Here is an 8,785-nt window from a genome sequence, read left to right as displayed (position 1 = left end):
GTATACCTGCTTAAGCTTGATTTGCTCTTATGGTTTGAATGCAACTTTGGACTACTTTATGATATTTTTGAGCCAACTAGTAGCACTCGACAAATGAGAGCAAAATAATTTCATATATTCACTATACGATGTGTTTGAAGTTGTCTTCTCTTCATGTCTTGTTCGCATTTGGTGCAATACATTATCTTCAATGAACCTAGCTAGCAAGACGGGTCAGCCTAGCCCAAGAATCATACTAAACCATTCATTATAGAGTCCATAATTATTATTTTTTTTGTGGATATAGAGAAATAAAAAGAAAGAGGAACACCTCCATTGGTTGTTGTGATAGACTTGGATACAGATCTAATCCATGGGCATAAGGAAGAGAGAAGAGTAGGAGAGACACCCTCTCCTCTAGTCCTCCTACCCACAACACACTTCTAGTTCTACACGGCGATTAGCTCTCTTCTCTCTTAAGAATCGTACTAAACCATTGCTTATAAAGCCCATAATATTTTTTTAAAAAAATATAAAGTAGAGGCGGATGCATTCTATGGTCAGTGACCAAATAATTTTTCTGCTAATCCTAATATGAATTGATGTTAATTGGCCCGTAGCCCGACCCGGCCCCCATGACCATCCGAGTAGAGACCCGACCCAACCGACCATCCCAGGACAAACCAAGCCCTGAAGACCATTCCGGGACAAACCTGACCCCGAAGACCGACCCGACTCCAAGACTGACCAAGCCCCGAAGACGGTCCCAAGATCTACATGGTCGCGAGGCCTGCCCTGGGACCAAACTGACCCCGATGACCGTCTCAGGTCCGTAGCCTGAAGACTATTCCGGGACGAACTTGACCCTGAAGACCGTCTTGGGATGGACCCGACCTCGAACCCTGGACCTTTAACTGCCCTTAGGCTTGTGTTAAGGTTTAGGGTGAGGACCACTACCATTGCACCATTATGTTAAGGCGATTTTGCAATTGTTTCCTTAACGATAGAGGTCCTTCGTGGTTCAAACCATGGACCTTTAACTGCCCTTAGGCTTATTTTAAGGTTTATGATTGGGTGATAAAATTGAAACATGTTAAACAACAGTGTGTAAATTAAAACACTAACTATATTTTGGTGTGTAAAAGTGGTATTAACCCCCCGATAAAACACCAAACGGGAGGATCACAAATTTAGTCAAATAAAGAGCAACTTAAAACTAAGGACGGTGGTCCTGAATGGGGTGTTGTTGCTTTCGTCCAGGGGATAAGAACAAGATATTTTTATATTTTGTTGTGATTTGGTGGTCCACTAATGAGTTATATATACACGTGAAAGGGGTTGTGAAATATAAAGTTGGTATTAACATTGACTGAGTAAATTATTATATTTATATACGTCAAACACGTTGCGAAAGATCAAATTGGGATATATATATTGACAGTCATCTCATATGCACAATAACAAGTGTTTGATAAAATTCCATCTCGAGACCAAGGCCTTAACTTCTCCTCAATGGCTCTTATCCACATACCTTGTGCCCTATCTATCTTGTAGAAAATCCCACTATAGCACAACCCAGAGCCAGCCTCCCCACCATCTCGGCCCATTGGGCCGTGGCAGTTCCCAGCCCACCTTCTTGGAAAAGGCTGGACAATAGGTTGAAGACTTGGGCAAGCTTATAAACTAGACACCAAGCCCCTCAACAATCGATGTGGGATTTTTATCCCTTTAACACCTTTTTAACACTCCCCCGCACTCGTGGACTGGGTATCAAAGCCCAAGGCCCAACGAGTGGACTTTTTCATCGGGGACGAGCACACCTGCTCCGATACCATGTAGAAAATCCCACTATGGCACAACCCAGAGCCAGCCTCCCCACCATCTCGGCCCATTGGGCCGTGGCAGTTCCCAGCCCACCGTAGAAACATTACAGGGAAATATGGTAAATTACACTTTAAATCCAATTTCCCTTATAAATGAGTTTGCAACCTATCTTCAGGAGAAGGGAAGAGTAAATTACACCTCAAATTCAATACATGGAGCTTCTGGTATAGGACACTCTAATTCCACAACCCTCCTTGGTAAGTTTGCTGGGTTCTTATCAAACTCGGGACATCAATCCAATGACAACTTTGAAGGTATTTTCAGTGCACTCTCTACTGCTATAGAATTTAATACCGTGCATGATTTTTGGATTGTTGATTCTGGTGCCACCGATCATATGACAAATAAATTAACCAATTTGTCTGACTTCAAAAAATTTTCTACTCCATCCCATGTGTCAATTGCCAATGGGAATGGTGTTCCTGTTCTTGGTGAAGGTAAACTTAAATTGTTGTCTAAAGATGTGACTTCAATGGCTTTATATGTTCCATCTTTTCCAGTCAAGTTACTTTCGGTTAGAAAACTCACTCAAGCTTTAAATTGTTGTGTTATATTTCTTCCTCATGAGGTACTTTTTCAAGATCTTGTCACTAAAAAGATCATTGGTAGAGGATTTTTTCTACAAGGTCTCTACTACATCTCAGGAAATTTTCAACCTAGTAAAAGTACTCAAGTCTCGTTTTTTCCTTCTTCCTCGGCAGATCATGTTCTCTGGCATCAACGTTTAGCACATCCTTCAGATAATATTCTCACTAAATTGTTGCCAAATGTTGATACCAATTATTTTTCTTGTGAAATTTGTCATTTGTCAAAATCTACTAGATTACCTTTTGTGTCTTCTTCTTCTAGAACTACTAGAATGTTTGAACTTGTTCACTCCGATGTTTGGGGACCTACTCTTGAATCAATTGATGGTTTTAAATACTTTGTTACATTTATTGATGATTTCTCACGTGTTACTTGGGTGTACTTGTTGAGATCAAAAAGTGAAGTTATGAATATCTTCAAAGATTTTCATATGCTTGTTCAGACTCAATTTTCCTCTAAAATTCAAACACTTCGTTCTGATAATGGCACAGAATTCATGTCTAAAAATATGACACAGTATTTATATTCTCATGGCATTGTGCATCAGACTAGTTGTGTTGGTACTCCTCAACAGAACGGAGTAGCAGAACGCAAAAATAGAGACTTGTTGGAAAAAACTCGTGCTTTGATGCTTCACATGCATGTTCCAAAAGTTTTTTGGTCTTATGGAGTATTAGCAGCAGTTTATATCATTAATCGGCTTCCGAGTCGAGTGCTGTCTTTTAAATCTCCCCTTGAAGTTTTGCAGGGGAAAACTATTGATGTGTCTCACTTGAAAGTATTTGGTTGCACTTGCTTTGTGCATATACAAGCAGCTCATCGTGATAAGCTTGATGCCCGAGCTGCTAAGTGTATTTTTCTGGGGTATTCTTCGACCCAGAAAGGGTATAAATGTTATCATCCTGATTCTCGAAGATTATTTGTCTCCAGAGATGTTATGTTTGAAGAAGCAACACCTTATTATACAAATTCTCAAGATGATTTAGAGGACGTGTTTCCCTTGCCTATATCCGAGATTATTTCTGAAGGGGTTCCTCACAAGCCTAATATTGCTGAGTTTGTTCCGCACCAGGCCACTGAAAATCCTCCAACTGGACAAGCTGAACTCCTTCCAAATGTTCTAGCTGAAAATTTGGTTGAAAATCCTCCAGCTGAACAGCCCGAGAATCTCCAAGATGTGCATGTGCTTGCTTCCACTAATAATCATGAGGTTTCACCGTCATTGGTTCGACGGAATCCTACTCGAAATCGCGTCCCTCCAACAAAACTTCAAGATTATGTCACTTTTTCTGCTTGCCATCCTCTCTCCAAGTATGTCACTTATCATCGTCTTTCCTCAGCTCATGTGGCATTTCTCACCGCTATTTCTACTGTTCATGAACCTAAGAATTTCAAGGAAGCAAATTCTCAGGAAATATGGCGACAAGCTATGGGTGAAGAGCTTCAAGCTCTTGCTGAAAATCAAACTTGGAGTGTTGTTAAACTTCCTCCTGGAAAACAACCAGTGGGGAGCCGCTGGGTATATAAAACTAAATTTCACTCGGATGGCACCATTGACAGACATAAAGCTCGCCTTGTGGCCCAGGGATTTACTCAAACCTTTGGTGTAGATTACAAAGAGACGTTTGCTCCTGTTGCTAAGATGAATACAGTGCGTACTCTCCTCTCAGTTGCCGTAAATTGTGGATGGTCTATGAGTCAAATGGACGTCAAAAATGCTTTCCTGCATGGGGATCTTGAAGAAGAAGTCTATATGAAACTACCTCCAGGACATCCACAGAGTTCGAATTCTTCTTTGGTTTGTCACCTACACAAATCAATCTATGGGTTGAAACAATCTCCGCGTGCTTGGCACGCCAAGTTAAGTACCGTTCTTCAAGAGGTTGGTTTCTCTCGCAGTACAGCTGATTCTTCCTTGTTCATTCGTCATTCTTCCAATACTATAGTGGTGGTCCTAATTTATGTTGATGATCTTATTATTGCTGGGAATAGTATTGATGCTATTTCTCAACTCAAAACCACTCTTCGATCTCGATTTCCTATTAAGGATCTTGGTTCCTTAAATTACTTTCTTGGCATTGAAATGGCAGTTTCCAGCAAAGGTTTATTTCTAAATCAAAGGAAGTATATTCTTGATTTGCTAGAGGAAACCGAAATGATGAATTCAAAGCCAGCATCCACTCCACTGGATAGCAAATTAAATCTTGATACAGCCAGTGAACCTTTACAAGGAGTTAGTGATTACCAACGGTTGGTTGGTAAGCTCATTTATCTCACTATTACTCGACCTGACATTGCTTATGGTGTAAGTCTTGTTAGCCAGTTCATGCACGCTCCTACTCTTTTCCATTTGGGCATTGTCAAACGAATCTTACGTTATCTCAAGGGTTCTATTGGTCGTGGCATAGTTCTAGCTAAGCACGGTCACTTACGGATTACAGGATATAGTGATTCTGATTGGGCTGGAAATGCCCTTGATCGAAAGTCCACTTCCGGCTATTGTATGTTTGTTGGTGGAAATCTTGTTTCTTGGCGTAGCAAAAAACAACATGTGGTTGCTCGTTCTAGTGCTGAAGCTGAATATCGTGCAATGGCATCCAGTGCATGTGAACTAATATGGCTTAAGAGTTTGCTCACAGATTTGGGTTTTCCAAGTAATCTTCCTATGACTCTCTTTTGTGATAATCAGGCTGCTATGCATATTGCTGCTAATCCCGTGTTTCATGAACGCACAAAACATATTGAAGTTGATTGTCATTTTATTCGTCATCAAGTTCAGAATCAAGTTATTCAAACAGTTTACACTCGAAGTCATGATCAACTTGCTGATGTTTTTACAAAGGTTCTGTCTTCTGGTCATTTTCACCGATTATTGTCCAAGCTTGGCTCAATCAATCCTCTTGATCCAGCTTGAGGGGGAGTATTGACATTAAATCCTCAAATTATGGCATAATTTATTCCTCAAATTATGGCATAATTTGCTCCGATACCATGTAGAAAATCCCACTATGGCACAACCCAGAGCCAGCCTCCCCACCATCTCGACCCATTGGGCCGTGGCAGTTCCCAGCCCACCTTCTTGGAAAAGGCTGGACAATAGGTTGAAGACTTGGGCAAGCTTATAAACTAGACACCAAGCCCCTCAACAATCGATGTGGGATTTTTATCCCTTTAACACCTTTTTAACATATCTCAACACTCTCTAGCCAGCACCAGGAAAGAAACCACACTTTCTTCACATCACTGATCAGCAAAACCTTTGCCCCTTGTACAATCAAATGTGTCGTTGTAGATCATGAAAAGATGGTTATTAGACGATCCGCAAACTACCAACCTCCCGTTTGGGATCACAATTATATTCAGTCCCTCAACAGTGAATATTCGGTACGTACATGCGTAGCCTATACTAAGAGTGTGTTTGCAAGTGTGTTGTATTTTTACCTAATGTTCAGTTACTTGTTTCTCTAAGCGTTCTAAGTAGTTGGTGTGTGTATATATATGTGTGTATATATATATATACATACAGGGAGGATCACATGTTGAACAGACTAACAAGCTGAAGGGAGAAGTGAAGATGATGCTGAAGAAAGTGGTGGATCATGTCGAACAACTTGAGCTAATCGATACCTTACAGAGGCTCAGATTGTCCTATCACTTTGAAGAAGACATTCAGCGAATAATCGACAACATCTACAACAATATTCAGTACAATAAACAGAGTAAAAGAGAGATGAATTTATATGCTACTTCTCTAGAATTTAGAATACTACGCCAACACGGCTATAATTTAAATCAAGGTGAAGTCCTTAAAGATTCAATCTTTCTTTTTTAGCCATGTAAAATTGAGTTTGGCATGGCTTACTTTAATCTGCTTCTGCTTGTTTCCACAGAGGTTTTTCGAAGCTTCATCCAAGATGATCGTGGGAATTTCAGGGCGTGTCTTAGTGACGATATAAAGGGAATGCTACATCTGTATGAAGCTTCATTCCTGATGGTTGGAGGTGAAACTATCTTGGAGGATGCAAGAGATTTTGCTTCAAAACATTTGGAGGAGTATGTTAACAACAAAAACCGAGATCAAGATCGTGTTTTGTGCGAGCTAGTAAGTCATGCCTTGGAGCTTCCATTGCATTGGAGGATGCTAAGATTGGAAGCTAAGTGGTTTATTGATGTTTATGAGAGAATACAAGGCATGAATCCAACTCTACTTGAGTTTGCTAAGTTGGATTTCAATATTGTTCAAGCTGAACACCAGGAAGATCTTCGGTTAGCTTCCAGGTGTCATTATCTTCTGATTATGCATAACTACATTTAATAGGAGAATTGTAGTCCGAAAATGATAAAGATCCTAACTATTAGGATCCCAATTATCCCAACAACTGTTGAGTTGGATGCACAAGATTCAAGTGAATTCATGGATCCCACATGATGCTCATAAAATCTTGTACTTACAACTCAGTAGCTGGGATACCAGCTATTGGGATCCCTATCATCATTGATTGTAGACTTAATAATACTTTCCTTTTTCCTAATAAAAGGTGGTGGAGGTCTACCGGAGTAGGTGAAACATTGAGCTTTGCAAGAGATAGATTGATGGAGAACTTTCTCTGGTCTGTTGGGATGGCATTTGAGCCTCAATTTGGATACTATAGGATTATGGAAACCAGGGTCCATGCACTCCTCACCGTACTCGATGATGTTTATGATGTCTACGGTAGTTTGGATGAGCTCGAACTCTTTACGGACGCTATTCAAAGGTCAGTTATCGTATTAGAGCCTCTTACATATTTTTTTGATAGGTAAGTGGGAGTGGTAGTTCAAACTTAGATACCATGCAATTCGATATATGCCTCAACCACCTCGGTTGAGGGGTTGTTGGCGCCTCTTACAAACGTTAGATCATAAATTCAATTCTCTAAACTCCACAGTTTCCTAACCGTTTTAAGTTTTTGATGAATTTTCAGATGGGACGTGAATGCAATGGAAGAACTTCCAGACTATATGAAGATACCTTTCTTCACTCTCTACAATGCCATGAATGAAGTAGCTTTCAATGTTCTAAAGGAAAAAGGATTCCATGTTGTTCCTTGCTTGAAGAAAGCTGTAAAATACATATACCTGCTCCTCGTTTATTAAATATTGAGTTAAAGTCTATGTATATAAATATTTTATAATGAATGAATCTTTGTTGTGTGTATGTATTTTCAGTTGGCAGATTTATTCAGATGTTATTTATCTGAGGCGAAGTGGTTTTATAGTGGATATACACCGACTCTAGAAGAGTACATGAAGGAATCATGGATTTCAATAACAGCGCCAACAATGCTTGTCCATACTTGTTTGATTACAAGTCCCTTGTCCAATGACATCCTGAAAAGTTTAGCAAAGTATCCAGATATACTTCGTTACTCATCGATGATTGTACGATTGGCAGACGATCTCGGAACTTCCCCGGTATGGAATGTAGCGATTTTTAGCACACAATAGCTTAATTAATTGGGTTATCATGATCAACTAATTGTGTTACTCCATTTCAGGATGAGATTAAGAGAGGAGATAATCCTAAATCAATCCAATGTTACATGCATGAAACAGGCTCATCAGAAGAAGAATCAAGGCAATACATACGACATTTGATTAGCGAAACATGGAAGAAAATTAACGCAGAAAAACTTGCAGATTCTGATTTCTCTCCAATTTTTATTGACATCGCAATAAATCTAGCACGGATGGCCCAAGCCACGTACTTGTATGGAGATGGTCATGCTAGCCAAGACAACCAGACTAGGGATCGTATGAAATCACTGTTCATAGATCCCATCTCTTAGAAATTGGGGGTTTGTTTTATTACAAGACTTTCAATAGTCTATATAAATCACCATGTTTTATAATGATATCAATAAATGGTTTTGCTTAATGATTTGATATGTATAATTTGATCTAGAAAGCCCAAGCTTTTTCATTTTGAACAAGTACTTTTGTTTTCTTAAAATATCCAACCAGCTTCTGCCACATCTAGAGGTATTAATAGCATGACAATCAGTACTGCTAATCTACAAATGCAAGAAAAATTATAGCACACTTTTGTATCATATCAGTAATTATCTTCTTCCTTTTTATTCCAACAAGCGGACAGATGACCAAAGAAAGAAGATAGAGCCTTGCTCCTAGGGGTCAGCATTTGACCCGTGGATTTGAGCTCTATTTTTGTGGTCGGATCTAGCCCAAAGCCCAACATAATTTATATATATATAATATGTATGTATATACACACATACATATATATGTGCAGACAGTCCAGTTGTGCACTTTCTGCACATATATGTGTGTGTAT

At 39.5% G+C, this 8,785-nt stretch overlaps 1 pseudogene; it reads left to right on the top strand.

Moving 5' to 3' along the window:
- Window positions 1-1,069: 1,069 nt before the first annotated feature.
- On the top strand, window positions 1,070-8,416 carry LOC119980775 (annotated as a pseudogene).
- Window positions 8,417-8,785: the final 369 nt, after the last annotated feature.

Source organism: Tripterygium wilfordii, chromosome 16, assembly GCF_013401445.1.
Source record: "Tripterygium wilfordii isolate XIE 37 chromosome 16, ASM1340144v1, whole genome shotgun sequence".
Classification (NCBI taxonomy): domain Eukaryota; kingdom Viridiplantae; phylum Streptophyta; class Magnoliopsida; order Celastrales; family Celastraceae; genus Tripterygium; species Tripterygium wilfordii.
The sequence above is the reverse complement of the archived record's forward strand: the minus strand, read 5'-3'. Positions and strand labels throughout refer to the sequence as shown.